This window comes from Schistocerca gregaria, chromosome X (assembly GCF_023897955.1).
Source record: "Schistocerca gregaria isolate iqSchGreg1 chromosome X, iqSchGreg1.2, whole genome shotgun sequence".
Classification (NCBI taxonomy): domain Eukaryota; kingdom Metazoa; phylum Arthropoda; class Insecta; order Orthoptera; family Acrididae; genus Schistocerca; species Schistocerca gregaria.
In genome coordinates, this window is record NC_064931.1 from 633,600,127 (window position 1) to 633,622,288 (window position 22,162).

Consider the following 22,162-nt stretch of genomic DNA (forward strand, 5'->3'; position numbering starts at 1 on the left):
TGAATACAGTATATGCTCCAAAACCCTACTGCAAACCGACGTCAATGATATAGGTCTGTAGTTAAATGGATTACTCCTACTACCCTTCTTGAACACTGGTGCGACCTGCGCAATTTTCCAATCTGTAGGTACAGATCTATCGGTGAGCGAGCGGTTGTATATGAGTGCTAAGTAGGGAGCTACAGTATCAGCGTAATCTGAAAGGAACCTAATCGGTATACAATCTGGACCTGAAGACTTGCCCGTATCAAGCGATTTGAGTTGCTTCGCAACCCCTAAGGTATCTACTTCTAAGAGACTCATGCTAGCAGATGTTCATGTTTCAAATTCTGGAATATTCCATTCGTCTTCCCTGGTGAAGGAATTTCGAAAAACTGCGTTCAATAACTCCGCTTTAGCGGCACAGTCGTCGATAACAGTACCATCGGCACTGCGCAGCGAAGGTATTGACTGCGTCTTGCCGCTTGTGTACTTTACATACGACCAGAATTTCTTCGGATTTTCTACCAAATTTCGAGACAATGTTTCGTTGTGGAACCTATTAAAGGCATCTCGCATCGAAGTACGTGCCAAATTTCGCGCGTCATTAAATTTTAGCCCATCTTCGGGATTTCGCGTTCTTCTGAAGTTCGCATGCTTTTTCCGTTGCCTCTGCAACAGCGTTCGGACCTTTTTTGTGTACCACGGGGGATCCGTTCCATCTCTTACCAATTTATGAGGTATGAATATCTCAATTGCTGTTGCTACTATATCTTTGAATTTGAGCCACATCTCGTCTACATTCGCATAGTCATTTCGGAAGGAATGGAAATTGTCTTTTAGGGAGGCTTCTAGCGACACTTTATCCGCTTTTTTAAATAAAATTATTTTGCGTTTGTTTCTGATGGATTTGGAAGAAATGGTATTGAGCCTCGCTACAACGACCTTGTGATAACTAATCCCTGTATCAGTCATGATGCTCTCTATCAGCTCTGGATTGTTTGTGGCTAAGAGGTCAAGTGTGTTTTCGCAACCATTTACAATTCGCGTGGGTTCGTGGACTAACTGCTCGAAATAATTTTCGGAGAAAGCATTTAGGACAATCTCGGAAGACATTTTCTGCCTACCACCGGTTTTGAACAAGTATTTTTGCCAACATACCGAGGGTAGGTTGAAGTCCCCACCAACTATAACCGTATGAGTGGGGTATTTATTTGTTACGAGACTCAAACTTTCTCTGAACTGTTCCGCAACTGTATCATCGGAGTCTGGGGGTCGGTAGAAGGAGCCAATTATTAACTTAATTCGGCTGTTAAGTATAACCTCCACCCATACCAATTCGCACGGAGTATCTAATTCGACTTCATTACAAGATAAACCACTACTGACAGACACAAACACTCCACCACCAATTCTGCCAAATCTATCTTTCCTGAACACCGTCTGAGACTTCGTAAAAATGTCTGCAGAACTTATTTCAGGCTTTAGCCAGCTTTCTGTACCTATAACGATATCAGCTTCTGTGCTTTCTATTAGCGCTTGAACTCAGGGACTTTTCCAGCGCAACTAGATCGATTTACAACTATAATTCCGACTGTTCCTTGATACAAGCACGTCCTGTAATTGCCAAGCACCCTTTGACATTGCAGCCCATCCCGCACTTTCCCGAGGCCTTCTAAACTAAAAAACCGCCCAGTCCACGCCACACAGCCTCCGCTACCCGTGTAGCCGCCAGCTGAGTGTAGTGAACTCCTGACCTATTCAGCGGAACCCGAAACCCCACCACCCTATGGCGCAAGTCAAGGAATCTGCAGCCAATACGGTCGCAAAACCGTCTGAGCCTCTGATTCAGATCCTCCACCCGGCTCTGCACCAAAGGTCCGCAGTCGGTTCTGTCAACGATGCTGCAGATGATGAGCATGCCTTCATCTTGTAAGCAAGACCGGCAGCCTTCACCAAATGAGATAGCCGCTGGAATCCAGAGAGAATTTCCTCAGATCCAAAGCGACACATGTCATTAGTGCCGACATGTGCCACCACCTGCAGCTGGCTGCACCCTGTGCTCTTCATGGCATCCGGAAGGACCCTTTCCACATCAGGAATGACTCCTCCCGGAATGCACATGGAGTGCACACTGGATTTCTTCCCCTCCTTAGCCGCCGTATCCCTAAGGGGCCCCATTACGCGCCTAACATTGGAGCTCCCAACTACCAGTAAGCCCACCCTCTGCGATTGCCCGGACCTTGAAGGCTGAGAATGATCCTCTGAAACACGGCAGGCAGCTGCATCTGGCTCAGCCAGAGACAGTGCCTGAAACCGGTTTGTCAGACGCACCGGGGAGGCTTTCTGATCAGCCTCCGGGGACGCCTTTCGCTGCCTGCCATGCCTTGGAACGACCTCCCAATCAACCACAGGCGAGGGCTCAGCCCCACTGCGGGCAGCAACCAGGGCAACCACAGCGGCAGACCGATCCGGGGACAGACGGGACGAGGTTGACATCCCCGTGATACCCAAGTCCGGCTCCCCACAGTGGTGCCCATTGGCAACAGCCTCAAGCTGCGCGACCGAAGTCAGTGCCGATTGCAGCTGTGAGCAAAGGGATGCCAAGTCAGCCCTCATCCGAACACAGCAATCGCAGTCCCTGTCCATTCTAATCGATGTTGAACAACAGTTACTGAAACACGAGTCCGTGCCTAGATAACGCAAGCGAAACATGCAAAGAATGTATCAACTAACCTGTACAAATGCCTAACGACTGCGCTACAATCTGCTGAATTTACGATTACAGTAACTAAAACTCGAAATGGCACCTCCTATACGAAACTCACACGCAATTTAAATAAGAATCTACTAAGTAAACACTAAAGCGCGATGCTACAACTGTCAAATACTATAATACACCCGAAATATATGAATTAAACAATGCAAGTACCCAAAAACAAGCAAAGAAATTAATTAAACTATCTAACAAATAAGTAAGCTAGGGTTATACGACTTGCTGCTGCAGCTGCTTATCCAACGGCGGCAGGGAGCACAATTCAATTATGTCCCAGGTTCAGATCTGTTGAGTGGGGGGGCACATCAATTGGAAATCGCCACTGTGTTCCTAAAACTAGTCCATCACACTCCTGGCCTTGTGACATGTGGCATTATCTTGATGAAAAGTGCCACTGCTGTTGGGAAACATAATCATCATGGAGGAGTGTATGTGGTCTGCAACCAGTGTATGGTACTCCTTGGCTATAATGGTGCCTTGCACAAGCTCCATTGGAGCCATGGACGCCCACATGAATGTCACCCAGAGAATACTGGAGCCACTGCTAGCTTGTCACCATCCAGCACTACAGATGTCAAGAATCTGGTCCCCTGGAAGATGACAGATTTGAGCCCTCCCATTGGCATATGAAGAAGGTATAATGACCATAGAACACACTGCCACTGGGCCAACGCCCAGTGCCAATGGTCACATGCCCATTTTAGTTGTAGTTACTGACCATGGCAGATGCATGGGTCATCGGCTGCAGAGGCCCGTCGTGAGGAGTGTTCAGTCCACTGTGTGTTCAGACACACTTGGGCTCTGCCAGCATTAAAGGCTGCTGTTAGTTCTGCCACAGTTTGCTGCCTGTCCTGTTTTATCAATTTGCCCAGCCTATGACATCCAACATCTCTAAAGAAAGCCACCCAATCCTACGCTATCTGGACGTGGTTTTGCCTTGGTTTTGTCACGTGTTGAAGGCACTCAGAATAGCACTCCTTGAACACCTGACAAGTCACACAAGTCACACAGTTTCTGAATTGCTCATGCTGAGCCTCTGGGCCATCAAAATCTGCCCTCAGTCAAACTCAAATAGCTCACCCGCCTCCCCCATTCTACACAAGGACAGCACGCTCACTGATACTACATGCACCCTGCATGTCGTTCTTTCCCAGGTGATGCTGCTATCACCTGGACTGGTTTATATGTATAATAGGCTGGTGGTCACAATGTTCTCACTGATCAGTGTATATTTGATGACAGTTAGCCTACTACCATATATAATGAAGAGGTGGAGTTAGATGAAGAAGTGCTCACAAATTTCTGTAGCCAGTCAGGAAATGACATTTCAATTGAAGATGAATTGTTAAGTAATAGCTTTGATTAGCTTGGTATGAATAAGTTAATGAATAATGAGAGAGAGTAGAAATTAAGAGTAATCTTGTTGATTCTTAAGTTTATGGTGAGTCTGATGACCATGCACTGAGAGGTGAAAAGATTTTATTATATAATAATTGTAAGTTGTTGCTGAAGATAGAAGTGAGACTGATTATTGTAAAGAAATTGACGAAATTATTTATGTTGAAGTTAAAGAAGAAGAAGTGTAAGATAACAGTGGTGGTGACAGTTGGGGAAGTCATGTTACTATTAGGGAAGTACGTGAGAGTCAAATGTTGAGTTAACATTTACAAATCAGTAGCCATTAGTGAGGATATGGAAGATTATGAGAAAATCATAAAACATAAAATTTGAAAGTATTGACAATAATAGTAAAATCAGTGGTAGTGTAAAAAAACGTTTGTGGGAAGATGATTACAGTTTTGTGGGAAAAAATGAAAAATAAGTTAGATAATACGGGAGAGTCTGAAATTGAAGACTATCCCATCAATAAGAAATGAGACAGTGAGGGGGATCTGACAAGCCTATGAGTGCTTCACAACAAGAAAAATAGGCACTTATCAGAAAAGATATGGCATTGATTGAAACTGAAGATCATTAGTGATATGAAAAGGCAATAAAATGAGTGTGAGATTCCCAAACTGATAACTGGGAAGGTAACTGGTAGAGACTGTCAGTCCCATTTGTGTCATTTTTGAAAAATTTAAGGACAGAAGTAAATAAAGTATACATTTCATTAAGGTAACTGTAGTAGGCATTAAAAGAAGGGGAGCTACAGGGAGACGTATGAAGGTTGTGAGAAAACAGGTGGACAGGTGCTATGGTATGTGTGACTTTAGACTCTTCTGGTTTATACTATAGATGAAAAGCTCTTGGGTTTCTACCCAGATGACAGTGATAAAATACCACAATGTTTCAAGAGTGTTGTATTGGCTCAGACACCAACAGCTAGGACAGCAGCCCAGCACCCAGAACCAGACCACAGTTACCGTCAAATGGCCTGCCAGCCCAGTAACATCAGCAGACATGATTTCCACTTCCATAGCTGGTACTCCCAAGTGAGGAATGTCACATGGACTCCAGCCATATGAGCGACCGACCTACAGATTATGCCACATCAAGCTATGGACTTCGCTTCAGATGTTTTGATGCAATTCCTGCAACTGTCAGCACTTGGAAACAGGATTTAAACCACCAGGACTAGCCAGTCAACAAGTCATTACAGCTGGACTGTCCGATGATCCACAGCCTGTGTCAATTGTCATCGCATCTGTAACATTGCCTTCACTGGGCTGCGAACTGATGACTGCTGCTTCAGTGTCCCACCCATGCACGGAGACAGTGCCTTGCTAGCACGTCACTACCCTTTATCCATCAGCTGCCACCCACCAGTGTGCTGTGGCAGGCAGATAACCAGGCTGACAGTTCTGTCCATGGGAAATGCTGGCATTGGTACACTCGTACCAGTGTGCTGGGGTCCATGTCTATTTGCACTCATCAATAAAATATTTTATCAGCCGATTGGCTTCCTTCTTTGCACACTCCACCACCAACCTCCAGCACAGGAACACTCGCCTGCTCCTACCTTGTAGTAAACTCAAACACCATACAGTGCCATACTCATCACCGTCTGGCTACTTTGCGAGAAGATGATGAGTATGACACTCTTTGAAATATCATGGTATTTTAACACTGCTACCCAGTTAGATACCCAAGAGCTTTCCAAAAAGGCACCACTATCATTTAAAGTTAATGATACAGAATTTACACAGGGATGTCTTATAATACAGGATTTGAGTGAAAATGTCATTTTAGGCATGGACTAGATGGTAAAGTCATTGTGGGACTTGATTGGTGGAATAAAGAATTAGCTTTTACAGACTTGCAATGGTGGAAATTCTCCAAAGACAAAAATAATTATTCTGAACTTTGTAAACAATAAGAAAGAAATAATGACCACACCAGGGGGTCCTTATGCAAATGAGGGGGTATTTTTGGGAAGATGATGCTTATACTGTAGAGGGTTTGGTTGGAGAATAATATCACAGTATGACAAACTGCCTATTGGCCTTTGTCTCAGGTTCTTTGGTCAATACTTGTTTGATGATTTTTGTGATATTTCACCAGCATGAGTGGCTGGCAGTGTCAAAGCTTCACTCTCCATTGCTGGTAGTGGACTGGAGTCAGGCTTGTGGGGGCAGATTTTATGTACCTGTGGTTCACATATCCATCTTGCTTGCATTATGAGCAAATTAATCATACCTCTTTTGGCTTGGATGGTGATTTTACAGTTTGTAAAGCCAGGAAAAAGGCATCATTAATATGCTTGTAATATGAGGAAGACAAATATGTGAGTTACAGCACCTCAGACATGAGATGCAACACCTGGAAAGCATTCTGAGGAGGAATGGGTACTCCACCAATTACGTAAGAAGTGTCACAGAATCAACCGCTTCGCGAAGTGATACATCACAAAAAGAAATGTCATATATGACCTCTCTGCCATACATTCCCAGAGTAAACGACAGACTTGGCCATATATTGCACAAACACAGCATGAAGACTATTTATAAACAGAAAAAGATGATCAAAGGGTATCTCAGATCGGCAAAGGAGAAAAAAGACCCACTTACAATGTCAGGAATATACTGCATACCAAGTACACGTGGAAAAGTTTATGTTGGAATGACTGGGTGGTCAATCAACACTAGGATCACTGAACATAAGTAGCACTGTAGTTGGGGCATGTGGAGAAATCGGCCATGATGGAGCACGTGCTGTGTGAGACTAACCACAAAATGTAATTTGCCAACACATCAGTTCTTGCTTTAGAGAAGAGCTGTCACACACACTTGTTCAGAGAAGCTATAGAAATGCATAAACATGGGAATAGCTTCAAGAAGAAAACCTCAAGGTGAACATTTTCTGGATTTCCTTGCTGTAGCAAATGACCATTACAGGTAGCTAGGGGAGAACCATTCTGGATGTTGGCATGCCAGGTACATATAATCTGCACCTATGAGCTCATCTCCAGTTCACTACTAGCAATGGAGGTGAAGCTTTGACAATGTCAGCCACATATGCTGGTGAAACATCAGAAAAATCATTAAACAAACATCGGCTGAAAAACCCAAGAGAAAAGTCAACAGGCAATTTGTCAACAAGTGGTCCAGAAAATGTTAATAATTTTATAACATCATAGTATGCTATAAGCAAAATTAGAGGAGTCAGAAAAATTAATCTTGAACACAGAGAAATATTAAAGGAACTTCTGTGGAAATATGATGACAATTATGACTAAAAATCTGGAAAAATAATAAAGAAGTATGAGTGTAAACTGAAGTTAAAGACTACATGTTCCGTTTTTTATTAAGACATATGGTGCACATTTCTCAAGAATGGAGGCTGTAGAAAAGAAATTACAGAAAATGTAAAGTTGGGGTATAACTGAGAGGAGCTGTAGTGAATATACACTTGTTTTTCTTCAACAGATGATGTGTTGGAGGGGACAGGGAGGGGGGGGGGGGGGGTAAGATTAGTTGTTGACTCTAGACATCTAAACAAGTTTTTGGAAAGGGGAACTGATTGCCAGGAAGATATAGATGCAGTACAGCATAAATATAAACATATTAAATTCATGAATAGCCTAGACACCACATCTGGATTCTATCAGAGTCCTCCTCCACCAAGTTCAAGAAAATAGATTGCATTCTTAGATGGGGTTTGATGTTGTCATTACCATGTTATGCCTTTTGGCTTTAACATTTTGGTTGCTGAACTCATACACTGCCTGACAAAATAAAGAGGAAGCATCTATACAACTGCTGGGTATGTAAATGATTAGAGTTGCAGTTATCTGTGGCAGAAAGAATAGCCATTAAGATGCATTAGTGTTGTTCATGTCTAGAGTTCTTACTAGGCTTGGTAGGCTGTATAAGGGATATGAACAGCTTTGGATGTTGAGTAATCATTTTGAAGGACACAGAGATGCTGCACACATTCCAGTAATAGTCAACACTCCAATAAGATCTTTTTAGGCTAAAGAATGGAAGAGAGCACAGTGTAAATATTCTACCCTTTGATAATTTAACTTGTGTGGAAACTAACATCAAGGAACCAGTTAAAATACAATTGATAACCTATATTGTTTAAAAATATTTCATCAGAATGTAAGTCGTCTTTTGAATAAAAAAGAAGGCTGCTGCTTTCTCTGCAAGAAACAGCTGACACAGATGGAATTAATCCTGATGTGCTCTGCTTAACTGAAATCACTTGGAAGCCACAGAAATTAATCAGCTATATTTAAATAGTTAAAAATTGGTTCTTCCTACTGTCGGAGCAACTTAAGACAAGGTGGAGTGGAAATTTACACACACTGTACTACACTCCTGGAAATTGAAATAAGAACACCGTGAATTCATTGTCGCAGGAAGGGGAAACTTTATTGACACATTCCTGGGGTCAGATACATCACATGATCACACTGACAGAACCATAGGCACATAGACACAGGCAACAGAGCATGCACAATGTCGGCACTAGTAGAGTGTATATCCACCTTTCGCAGCAATGCAGGCTGCTATTCTCCCATGGAGACAATCATAGAGGTGCTGGATGTAGTCCTGTGGAACGGCTTGCCATGCCATTTCCACCTGGCACCTCAGTTGGACCAGCGTTCGTGCTGGACGTGCAGAATGCGTGAGACGACGCTTCATCCAGTGCCAAACACGCTCATTGGGGGACAGATCCGGAGATCTTGCTGGCCAGGGTAGTTGTCTTACACCTTCTAGAGCACGTTGGGTGGCACAGGATACATGCGGACGTGCATTGTCCTGTTGGAACAGCAAGTTCCCTCGCCGGTCTAGGAATGGTAGAACGATGGGTTCGATGACGGTTTGGATGTACCGTGCACTATTCAGTGTCCCCTCGACGATCACCAGAGCTGTATCGCCAGTGTAGGAGATCGCTCCCCACACCATGATGCCGGGTGTTGGCCCTGTATGCTTCGGTCGTATGCAGTCCTGATTGTGGCGCTCACCTGCACGGCGCCAAACACGCATACGACCATCATTGGCACCAAGGCAGAAGCGACTCTCATCGCTGAAGACGACACGTCTCCATTCGTCCCTCCATTCACGCCTGTCGCGACACCACTGGAGGCTGGCTGCACGATGTTGGGGTGTGAGCGGAAGATGGCCTAACGGTGTGGGGGACCGTAGCCCAGCTTCATGGAGGCGGTTGCGAATGGTCCTCGCCGATACCCCAGGAGCAACAGTGTCCCTAATTTGCTGGGATGTGGCGGTGCGGTCCCCTACGGCACTGCGTAGGATCCTACGGTCTTGGCGTGCATCCGTGCGTCGCTGCGGTCCGGTCCCAGGTCGACGGGCACGTGCACCTTCCGCCGACCACTGGCGACAACATCGATGTACTGTGGAGACTTCACGCCCCACGTGTTGAGCAATTCGGCGGTACATCCACCCGGCCTCCCGCATGCCCACTATACGCCCTCGCTCAAAGTCCGTCAACTACACATACGGTTCACGTCCATGCTGTCGCGGCATGGTACCAGTGTTAAAGACTGCGATGGAGCTCCGTATGCCACAGCAAACTGGCTGACACTGACGGCGGCGGTGCACAAAAGCTGTGCAGCTAGCACCATTCGACGGCCAACACCGCGGTTCCTGGTGTGTCCGCTGTGCCGTGCGTGTGATCATTGCTTGTACAGCCCTCTCGCAGTGTCCGGAGCAAGTATGGTGGGTCTGACACACCGGTGTCAATGTGTTCTTTTTTCCATTTCCAGGAGTGTATTAGGTCACAAGTTATAGATGTATCTAAATACTGTATTGAACAGCACTTTGAATGTAGTGCAGTCAAATTACAGCTTGAAACACAGTTCCTGATCATAGTAACAGTTTACAGGGTACCTATGGGAGACATTCAAAAATTCCTCTCTCAGCTAGAAACAGTTCTTACTAAACTTTATAGAAACAATAGCAATGTCATCATATGTGGTGACTTTAACATAAACTTACTCACAAAAAATAGCAATCATAAAGTATTAGAATCACTACTGTTAACCTTCAATTTGCTCTCCATGATCTCATTCCCAACAAGAGTATATGGCCACAGCAAGACCCTGACTGATAATCTGTTCCTAGATCCCACAAATTACAATGAAGTGATGACACAGACAGTAACAAATGGTCTCTCTGATCACAATGTTCAAATGACAACCCTAAAATTTGCCAGCAGAAAAACAGCACATGGCCATTGTAATCAAGTTAAACATGTTAGAACAATAAATGCTGAATCTACTTGCTTGTTCAGAAATAGTTTATGCCATGAACAATGGGAGGAAGTATACCAGGCTGCCGCAGTGAATGAGAAGTTCAACTCATTCCTGAACTTATTCATTAAACATTTTGAAGCTCCTTTCCCCCAAAGACAGATTAAAATCAAACCAACCTGTGGTAAAAGGGAAGAGTGGCTAACTACTGGCATAAAAATATCATGTAAGAAAAAGAGAGACCTGTATGTACAACAGAGGACTAGTACAGACCCTGCAGTAAAGTTACTGTACAAGAAATACAGTAAAATTCTAACAAGTGTATTGAAGAAGGCCAAACACTTGCACTATGAACAAAAAATTAGCAACTCAAACAATAAAATAAAAACCATTTGGCACATCATAAAAAGTGAGACAAATAACAAAATAAAACCTGACAATAATAAACACAAAGTTGCAGCCTCAGATTTAAACAATTATTTTACTCACTATAGCTGAAAAAACAGTGAACCATAATAAACAGTCTCACACAGAAGCTATTGAACTACTTCACCACATGCAAATAACATCTAAAGTAGCACTTCATTTCAGATGTACAACCCCTAAAGAAACTGAAAAAAACATAAAATTACTCAAAAACTCAAATTCTGTTGGATACGATGGCATATCAAGTAGGATTTTAAAATCAGTTATATATTGTGCTACTTGTGTAACCAGTCTATGGAAACTGGTGTGTTCCCAGATAGATTAAAACGTGCAGTAGTGATGCCAATTCACAAAAGTGGAGCAAGTGATGAAATATCCAACTATCGGCCTATCTCTCTGCTGCCATTATTCTCAAAGGTATTTGAGAGAAAAGCATAACACAAAATCGCATACTGACTCCTACACAGTTCGGCTTTCATAAGAGCTCCTCCACAGACAGAGCTATATTTAACCAAACAGATGAAATTTTAGGTGAACTAAGTTACAAAAGATAACCAATGGGGATATTTTGTGACCTTGCCGAGGCATTTTATTGTGTAGATCACAACACACACTTAAAAAAGCTTCCACATTATAGCATTAAAGACAAATCTTTGTGTTGGATAGGATCATACTTACAGAACGGGAAGCAAAGGGTTGTCTTAAGGTGGACAGGTACAGTATTAAAATCGGACTGGGGAAATATAAAGTATGGAGTCCCACAAGGCTCAATTCTTGGGCCACCAATTTTCCTGATCTACACTAATGATCTACCAGTCACAATTAATAACAGAGCAAAAATAGTAATGTTTGCCAACAATACAAGTATCCTCGTAAAAGGACCCAACTCCACAATGCAGGATACAGCCATGACAGTCTCTACTCAAGTACACAAATGGTTCACTGTGAATAGCCTAACCTTAAATCTTTCAAAAACCAATATGATACAGTTTCTGACATAAAATAATGCTCCTAAAATACATGTTAACAATCACAAAATTAATGAAACCACACATACAAAATTCCTAGGCATCCAGATAGACAGTCACCTAACATGGAAAGAACACATTGATCATCTGGTCAAGAAACTCAGCTCATCGTGCTTTGCACCAAGGGCTCTCCATCAGTGAGTGGACAGAGAAATAATGTTGTATTGTATTGTATTGTATTTATTGGTCCAGTAAGTCTTAGATGTACAGTACAGCACATCAGATATTGGACAGGTCAAAGTATAGCTTACAATTAAAACACTTTAGAAACTAGAAAATTATGTTCACAAAATTTTACAGTGCCTCATATACTAGACAAGTCAATGTGTAAGTTATAATTAAACCACATTAGAAACTTGAAGTTTACAACTGAATACATGTATAAGCCAATATTAACGATTACAGTATTTGCATGATCCTCACTTAAGCTCTAAGGATTTTTGAGGAACTCTTCTACACTATGAATTGACATGTACACTAGAGAATTACATTCACAGAATTTTACTTCATATACTGGGCAAGTCGGTATACAACTTATACTTGAACCCCATTAGAAACTTGAGAATTACATCTGAATGTATTTATAGGTCAGTATTAATGGTTACAGTATTTGCATAACCATCACTTAGACTCTCGAGGATTTTAGAGGAACTCTTCCACACTATAAAAGCAGTGTGTCAACAGATATTCTTTTAATGCTGCTTTAAATTTTTTTACATCAGTCTTTACTTTAATTTCGCTTGGCAATTTATTGTAGATAATTTTTCCATGGTGTAATGTTCCTTTCTGGTTTTTGTATGGAGTACATGAAAGTCAGTTTTCTGTCTTGTATTATGATGATGAACATTTTAATTTTTGGGGAGGATACTAGGATTTGTTATTGTCTATTTCTTTATAAACATTGCACTTTCCTTTTAAATAATGGTCTACATGGTTTGTTTCTTTTTATTCCAGCCATGATTCTCATTGTTCTTTTTTGCACCCTGAAGAGTTTTAGGCAGGATGGCGAGTTACCCCAAAAAGTGATCCCATATTTTAGGACAGAATGTATATTAGAATAGCAAACTGTCATTAGATAGTCCTTATGACAGCAGTTTTCTAGCAGTCTCATTAAATAACACATGGTACTTAGCTTCTTTAATATGTTGTGAATGTGAGTTTCCAATCTAAGATTATCCTGTAGCCAGACCCCCAGAAATTTTGTATTAGGCACACTTGCAATATCTGTATCCGACATCTGAATTCTTATATCCTCTTCAGTGTTTCTCTTGACATTAAGAAAATTTAATGCTACTGTTTTACTTTTATTTATTATTAATTTGTTTTGGTTGAACCAGTTTACATTTGTTAATGCCTCAGACAGTCTTGTCTGTAGTATCTGTGCTGTCTTCCCCCTGACTAATATGCTTGTGTCATCTGCAAACTGGATAGTGCTATGGTACTGGGTGGTTGATGTTAAGTCATTTATATATATCAAAAATAGGGTGGGGCCCAGTACCAAGCCCTGCGGTACTCCATATTTTACTGCTTTATAATCACAACAGTGTCTTGTTGATTTCTTTTCTTTGTGAAAATGTATTTCTACTACTTGCTTGCAGTCAGTAAGATATGATCTAAGCCAATTGTTACGCATACCTCTGATACCAATTCTTTCAAGCTTCTGCAGCAATAGGGTGTGGTCTATGATGTCGAAAGCCGTAGACAGATCAAGGCATATGCCAGTTACTTTCTGTCCACTATAAATTTTTTTGAGTACTTTGCCCAGAAATTCATATATTGCTGTTTCTGTTGATCATGTTGGGTTTTGGATAATATTTTGCACTTTTCTAGAAAATCTAGCAACCTCTTACGAAAAAAATTTTCTAGTATTTTCGAAAATGTAGATAGCAAAGCAATAGGTCTATAATTGGCTATGTCTTCTTTCTTACGCTTTTCGAACAGTGGTTTTAGTTTCACTGTCTTTAAGCACGAAGGAAAGACTCCATTTGTTAATGAACTGTTGAAAATGTGGGCTAATGGTATTGCAATGAGGTCACCCACATTTTTAATGACATAATCTGGAATCTCATCCACACCTGTTGAAAATTTTGTTTTAACACTCTAATTGATAGTATAATTTCCTTAGGGAAATCTTCTCTTTTTTGACTGTCTGTGTTAATATATGTCACATTGCTGAAGAGCTTGCATATTTACTTGAACTTGTTGTCATATTTTGCATATTTCAATTTTGTTCTCTCCTATGGAATAATCTTCTGTGGAAATGCTGCAGGTGTTGAAAAAGTTTTCAGAATACAAAAACGAGCAGCCCTAATGGGGCATCGTGCAGAGGTCTCTTCAAATCTCTCAGGATACTTACCATCACATGTCAGTATATATACTCACTGATGCTATTTGTAGCCAACAACAGGGAATTGTTTCAGAAAAATTTTCACTGAGGCTCTGCAACTTGCACTAAAAGACATAGGGGAGTTACTGAGTGTGGTATAAAGGTTTTCAATAAGCTCCCTGTCAATATAAAAAAGGAAATAAATATTGTCAGGTTTTCAAAAGGAAACTAAAATTATTCCTCATCAAACAAACTTTCTATAAAATGAATGAATACTAAGAGTTGTAAGGTACAAGAGTGGGGAAAACTGCCTAAGAAAAGCACTCCCTTAAAGATAAAGTGTGATGGTGCTACTTGTAGTTTAACTGAAATTGTGGTGATAAAATGTAAATGTAAACTCCCATGTATCCCACTCTCTTGAGCATTCACTTAAACCTCTTCTTAAGGAATGAAGTTAAAATTTGTTTTCAGTCCAAACCATGACCATGAAGAAAATTTACTTGCTTACATATGTCAGTAGCATAAAAATATGCACTATCAGTTATGGTACTATTTTAAACAGTTACTTAAACTGTTTTTGGCATAATGCAGGCTTTACTACTACATGCTAGTAATTGTTCTTGTTAAATAAACAAATGTCTGTGCAATGTGATGTATAAATGTTCATGTACTACTGTAATTGCATAAATTGACTTGTCTTATATTACTTGTACATTGGTTGTATAATATGTTATCAACAGGACCAAATAAATAAAATAAAATAAAATAAATTGAGTGAGAGAGCATTATGAGCACCTGATAGAGACTGAAAAGAGCCTCATTGTTGATCACCATTTGGCCAATTGGTTGAATCATGCACTATCTGGATTTATGGGGTATTCAGATGTGACAGTGGCTTGCTGTTTGACTGCATGGGAATGTGAGGACAGTCATACTTGTTGTCAAGGTGCTGGTCGACAATGTCTGACCACCACAAAGAAACATTGCTGTATTGTACACCAGGCATATTGTGACTACTTCACATTTGCACCTGCCATCTAAGAACAAGTAATGGACTCCTTGCAACTGAGTGTCATCCTGCATCATTGGTTGGAGACTAACATCAGCTGGACTAGGGAATTACTATACCATGTGAAGGCTACCATGAACACCACAGCACAAACAGCTGCATGTGGAGATGATGCCATGAAACATAGACTGCTGGTGAATGGAATCAGACTGAGTTCAGTGATGAACCATGGTTTAGCAGTACCCTGTATAATCATTGTTAACAAGTATGGTGGTGACCTAGGGAGAGCTCCCATTCTTTTGATGTTTTGGAGAGGCACAGTGGTGTTATTTCTCTCATCATGGTGTGGGGAGACATCAGGTATGATTTCAGGCCATGGCTGGTGGTGACCGAGGTACAATGGCAGGCCATGGACATCCTGAATCCTTAAGAAAGAATAGGCAGTTTTGGTTGCAAATGGTTGTATATTTATTTAATTTGTGACACATTTCACTCTTACAGGAACATCATCAGACATCTGGGGAAAATAAGTTTCCTCAGTACACATTTATGAGTCAGGAATCAGCTATAAAGCTACACCGCCACTTAAATAAAGCAACTGGGAAACCATGACCTGTGTTGTGAAAAGAGTGTAACCAGAGACAAACTCACAGGGTAAAACCACTCAAGAACCACTAGCAAGTGTACAGAAAGTCACAGGGTCACCAAAAATGGCACATCATGCAATAAAATTTACATGACAAATCCACCTATGGAAATAAATAAGAATATGTTTCAAGGCAAAGTGCAGTAAGCAGAACAAACATAAGAAACAATGTAAATAAGTGTAGAGATAAAGGAACAAGTATTGAAAGCTAAGAGATCTTGGCTCAGAGAGTATGTGAGTAAGAGTCACAGGTTACCTATGTTTACATGTACAGTACATGCTTTTAACACTGTGCAGGGTATGTTTACAAAAAGGCCACATGTATAAAACATCCTTATGACACACGTTTATGGTTCCTACTGCAGAGTTATGAATCAAAGTGACTGACATCATACTAGGTGATGCTACCAGATGGGAAAACAGAGAATGTGTTTACAATGTAATGATGAACTTAGATTCATTAATAAAATAAAAACAAGGAAGTACAACTAAAAAATATCAATGTATAAACCAAAGCCACATGTGCATAGACATTTATTTAAAAAGGTACATTGTAGCCTCAAAGTAACCCTCATTATGAGAGGTCAGTTTTTCAATGAGCAGGCCTAGGCTCTTAAAAGAGACTCTTTTTAAAATTTCAAATTCTTCAAGGATGTTCGTCTTCTTGCCTTTTTTTTACTATGTGAAAAATATCAAGATCATTTATGGGTAGTGGGTGATGGTGAGAAGTTTTCAAATGCTGCACTAAGTGAGAATATTTTTTAAGTTGCCATTTTTTTGGTTAAAAGATGCTCATTAAAAACAGCTATAAAGGATCTCCCTGTTTGGCTGACATAGTGTGCGTCACAATCAAGACAGTTAATTTTTTTTACTCTCAACTTTGAGAATGGGAAAGACTTAGGTTTCTCACTGTGAGGGAGCAGGTACTGTGTTCCCACATTTATAGAGGACACGATTTGTACCTTAGTATTCCTAAACAGTTTGGCCAAGTCATAACAAAAAGGGGCTCAATGAAGAACTGACCTTTCATAACCACGGTTACTTTGACGCTGTGAAGTTACTTTTCAAATTAATATTTATGCACTCATGACCTTGGTTTATATGTTGATATTGTTTAATTGTGCTTCCTTATTTTTATCTTATATAATGGATCTAAGTTTGTCATTACATTGTAAAAACATTCTCTCTTTTCCCACCTGGCAACACCACTGTGTCGGTCACTTTGATTCATAGCTCTGTAGTAGGAGCCGTAAAAATATGCCATAATGATGCTATATACACCTTGCCTAGATTGTAAAATGCCCTGCATTGTGTTACGAGTGTGGACACAGAAATACAGGTAACGTGTGACTTGTGGATGATTTTATTTCTTATATTAGTCACATACTATACTTTCTGAGCCCTCAATATTTGTTCCTTTATCTCTACTCTTATTTATGTGGTTTCTTATGTTTGTTCCACTTACAGCTCTTTGCCTTGAAACATATTCTTATTTATTTCCATAAGTGGACGTGTCCTGTATATTTTATTGGATAATGTGCCATTTTTGATGGTTGCAGGACATTTTGTACTCTTGCCAGTGGTCTTCAAGTGTTTTTACCCAGTGGATGTGTCCTGTAAATGTTATTGGATGGCATGCAATTTTTGGTGACTGTGGGACTTTCTGTACACTTGCCAGTAGTCCTTGAGTGTTTTTACCTGGTGAGTTTGTCTCTGGTTACACTCTTTTCACAACACATTTCATGGTTTCCCAGTTGCTTTATTTAAGTGGCAGTGTAGCTTTATAGCTGATTCCTGGCTCATACATTTGTACTGAGGAAACTTGAATTTCCCCCAGATGTCTGATGGTACTCCTCCGAGAGTGAAATGCATTAGAGATTAAATAAATAAAAAAACCATTTTGCAACCAAGACTGCGTATTCTTTCTTAAGGATTCAGGATGTCCATGGCCTGCCATTGTACCTCGGTGCATCTTTCTTGAACATCCAAAGCAGTTGCTGTACCATTATTCAAAACATGGAGTAGTGTGTTTTTCCTGCATCCTTACTGTTACCTCTAATTTAACAGTGTCATTGTGTCTTTTTTTAAAGGGAAATGCTTGTCCACACCTGGCACATATCTATGAACTGTCTGCCTTATATTCAAGTAATACTGTGGCCAGCAAGATCCCCAGATCTGTCCCTGATAGAACAGGTGTGGGCCCAGCTCAAATATCAACTCAATCCTAGTGCCAGTACCCATGTTATCAAGGACCAGTTAAAACAGTTGTGGACCAGTTTGCCTCAGGAGACTATACAAAGGCCTTATGACACCCTTCCCAACAGAATCAATGCATGCATTCTGGACTGATGGGGCACAAGTAGGCTCATACTGCCTAGTTCTTTTTGAAATTGTCTTGATATTGTAATCAGTGAAATAACATTACATACCATCTGTTTCCTCCTCTTTCTGGGTGCTTCACTTTTCTTGCTAGGCTGTGTACATGACCTGGATTTTGTTTTTGGGTAAACATTTCTTGCAAAATTAACCATTTGTATTGATGATGTATTAGTTACTGGGAGAAATTGTGAAGCTCATTTGTAACTATCAAGGGACATAATGCTCATTTGTAACCATCAAGGGACACAATGTGAAAAATTAAGAATGATGTGTATGTCTTTGAAGTTAGGAATGTATAAATTTGCTGTGAGACAACTTAAATTGGTGGGTCACATCATTTCTGGGGATGGAATTTTGTCTGGAAATGATACATCCAAGGCCAATGCAAAATTTACATACAGTCCCAAAGACAAAGAAATAATTAAAATCAATTTTTGAGCTATATGGTTTTCAGTGGAAATTTATCACTACATGTGCATTAAATTCATCATGTTCGAACAATTTTTTAAAGAATAACACTATGTGGGTTTGGGCCATTGCTTGCCCGGAGGCTTTTAATGAGATTAAGAAACAACGTTTAGGGAAAAAAATGTTAAAAAGACCTGACTTGACATTGTCATTTAGCCTCATAACTAACTGTGGTGACACAATGGAGATGGTGTTTGTGGTGGTGGGGGGTGGGGTGAGAGAGGGGCAGCACATCCATTTCAGAAAAAGATTAATGGTGGGAAAACAGATCACATGTCCATACCTGTTGCCAGCAGAACACTACAAAAACATGAGAAAATTTGTATAGTTGAGAGAAAGAACTTTCAGTCATCCATGTGGCATTCAATAAATTTACAAATTTCTTATTGGGTCACAAAATGACAGTCTACTCTGACTACAGACCTTTGAGCTATTTTCAAGAATGCAAAATATATCACAGTAGAACAACAAGGTGGACATTATTTCTACAGGAATTTGATTACATCATTAACTATATAAAAATGAAGGAAAATGTATTTTCTAAGTATCTGTCAAGACTACTAGCAGGAAGGAAGGAAGACTGGGTTTAATGTTCCATCGACATCAAGGTTATTAGAGACAGAGCACAAACTTGGATTACTTTAAGGATGGGGAAGGCAATTGACCATGTGCTTTCAAAGGAACCATCCCAACATTTGCCTATAGCAATTTAGGAAAGTCACAAGAAACCTAAATCTGGATGGCTGGAAGCAGATTTGAACCGTCATCCTCCTGAATGTATGCTAACCACTGCTCCACATCACTTGATAAGACTATCCATGGTGGGGTGTATTTGAAGATAGCAGTGTGGAATATGAAAAAGAATTTAGAATAATGAATTTGAAAGGGATTAAGGAAGAGAAGGAGATAAGGAATATTTACAGTGAGATAAGAAGAAACCAAAATCATGATCAAAATTGGAGGCTTATAAAGAGTTAGTCACACAAAACGATAAAGGAAAAAGTTGAACAATACTATTGTGTTTAGAAAGGAACACTTTTTAGAAGAGACAATACTAACAATGACAACTGGAAATTATACTGGCAAAAACACTTTATTGATGTATTAATACAATATGTATGTGAAAGTTTTGTCATAATAAGGTTTAAAAATGTTTTCAGAAAATTCAGAACCATCCACCATGGTACCACACAACTGGGGAACACACACACACACACACACACACACACACACACACACACACACACACACACACACACACACTTGGTTAGCTTATTGCCAGCAACAATTGCCACGCAATTCCTGTCACAGCCTTACAGTTATCGCCAGCCAACAAAGATCATTGGTTGCTTTCCGTATAATGAACCACTATAAAGAAGAGATCATCAGATAGGGATTGCCGAATACATATTCAGACCTGAAATATAACCTGTCAGAAAAATCAGACCAGACTGAACTTCTGTAGGTTAGATAGTTATCTTTCACTGTGTCCACTTAGCCTAGTTTGTAGGACTAACTACAGAAACATATATCATTCATTGCTCAAAGCCGTGAGTTTAAATGGAACTTAATTTAATAAATGGTTATTACTTGTTTTATTTTGTGTTGGCCATAATACTTGTGTAGTGATATAAATGTCCTATGACGACACTGGTTGCTAGTGAGCAAGCAAGCCAATTTTGTACAGCATTTACTTCCTTGTGGTAGGGGGTTCTCTGCCTGCTACTCTTTATATTGGGCACCAGACTTGTTTTTGTGACTACAACATAAAAACATAACACCATGAAGGAGTTGTGTGACATAAATTAAAGTTGGTAGGCATGTTTCTACACCTGAAAGATGATGTCTATTCAAATTCAAACCATTCACATAAGAGTGGCGCTAGTAGTGCCCCTGTGAGGATGCAAATCAGGTTTGCTTTAAATTCACACTGTAACAGTCACGAGTGTTAGCTTTGAGACTGGATGTGATGAGTCAATTTTAGTCAAGAATGCCTTTAACTCAATGCTTTAAGAAACCAAAGCAAGGTTTCAAAGACTGGATACCACAATTACACAGCTTAATTAGAGATTGCAAATTTCAGTGGTTAAATGACAAGTGTAACAAAACTGTTACACTGTTAAGCTGAGTCACTCTGATAGTCCATTAAAGAAAGGCCTTTATTTAATCCATCATCGGAAGACTATTTGACTTTAATTTGGACACACGAACAAACTCTAGTAACAGCAGAGCTGTTCCATCAGGAGATGCTTGTGTGTTTGTGATACTAATGCAGCCTGCAGGACCAAGTGAATGGTGTGGCCATCAGTGTATCTCACAGGGCAGCAAATGGACACAGCAGATTGTAAACAGCTTCTTTGAAGGAAAATTAAGATCTTGCATGTGCTGCAGAGTTAACCACAGGCACAAGGATCGTTTCTTTTGAAACGAACAATGCATTTACTGTAAAGAATCAGGTTGAAAATCCAAAGAGTGCTACTGGGGCACATCAGACTATATAATAAGATTACTCAAGTACATAAAAGTGATTATAATAAAAATTCAAATGGTGTTCACAATGAACAGGAGGAAATCAATAAAAATTTGTCGGCAAGAAGAAAAGTGAGTGCTATCTTTTTGTACATGACAAGCCCTTACATGTGGCACTCAGGGTTAATGAAGTACCATTGAAATTTCAAACTGATGAAGGCTCATCAATTTTGGTAGTCGATCTACAGGTGTACAATATATTAGGGTCACTGAAATAAGCTTTGTTTGAGAGTTTGCTATATAGTCACAGCAATCAACAAATTCCAGTCAAAGGTCAATTTATAATGCACAAGATTTGGTATGTAGGGCATCTGCAACTGAGAGGCAGGAGAGTTTAGAGAGATCCACTTCAGGTTTACGAATGTTACTTCAAACAATGATTGATTTTGGGATTTTAAAATCCCATCTTCCATTGTATGAACTTATTGTATTTTTTAAGACATAACATGTGGTTGAGCCAGTCAGTGCAAGAGCTCCAATCACTGCATGTTGGAAGAAACTGTCTGCTGCCGGGCAACTGCACTGTAGGAACACCAACCGCTACTGTCTGGAGGGCCACACGGCAACCTCTGATGTGGCCTTCCACACTGTAGTGTTTGGCATTGCTACCATATGGTTGCCCAGCAAGGGATAATTTCTGCCAACATGCAGTGACTGGAACTTTTGCACTGACTGGCCTCACCGCATGTTATGTGTTACCAGATGCAATAATTTCATACACCCAAAGATGGGATTTTAGAACCCTGAAACCAGTCATGGTTTGAAAAATATTAGTACAACTGGAGTGGATATCTCTAAATTAATTATCAATTTATAATGGATATTGTGTACAAGCAATTTACCAAATAGCCAAGATTTATAGGAGTTCATTTACATGAAGCAAAAAATTTGCTGGGGCTTGATCTCTTCAATACGCTAGACTTCACAATTCAT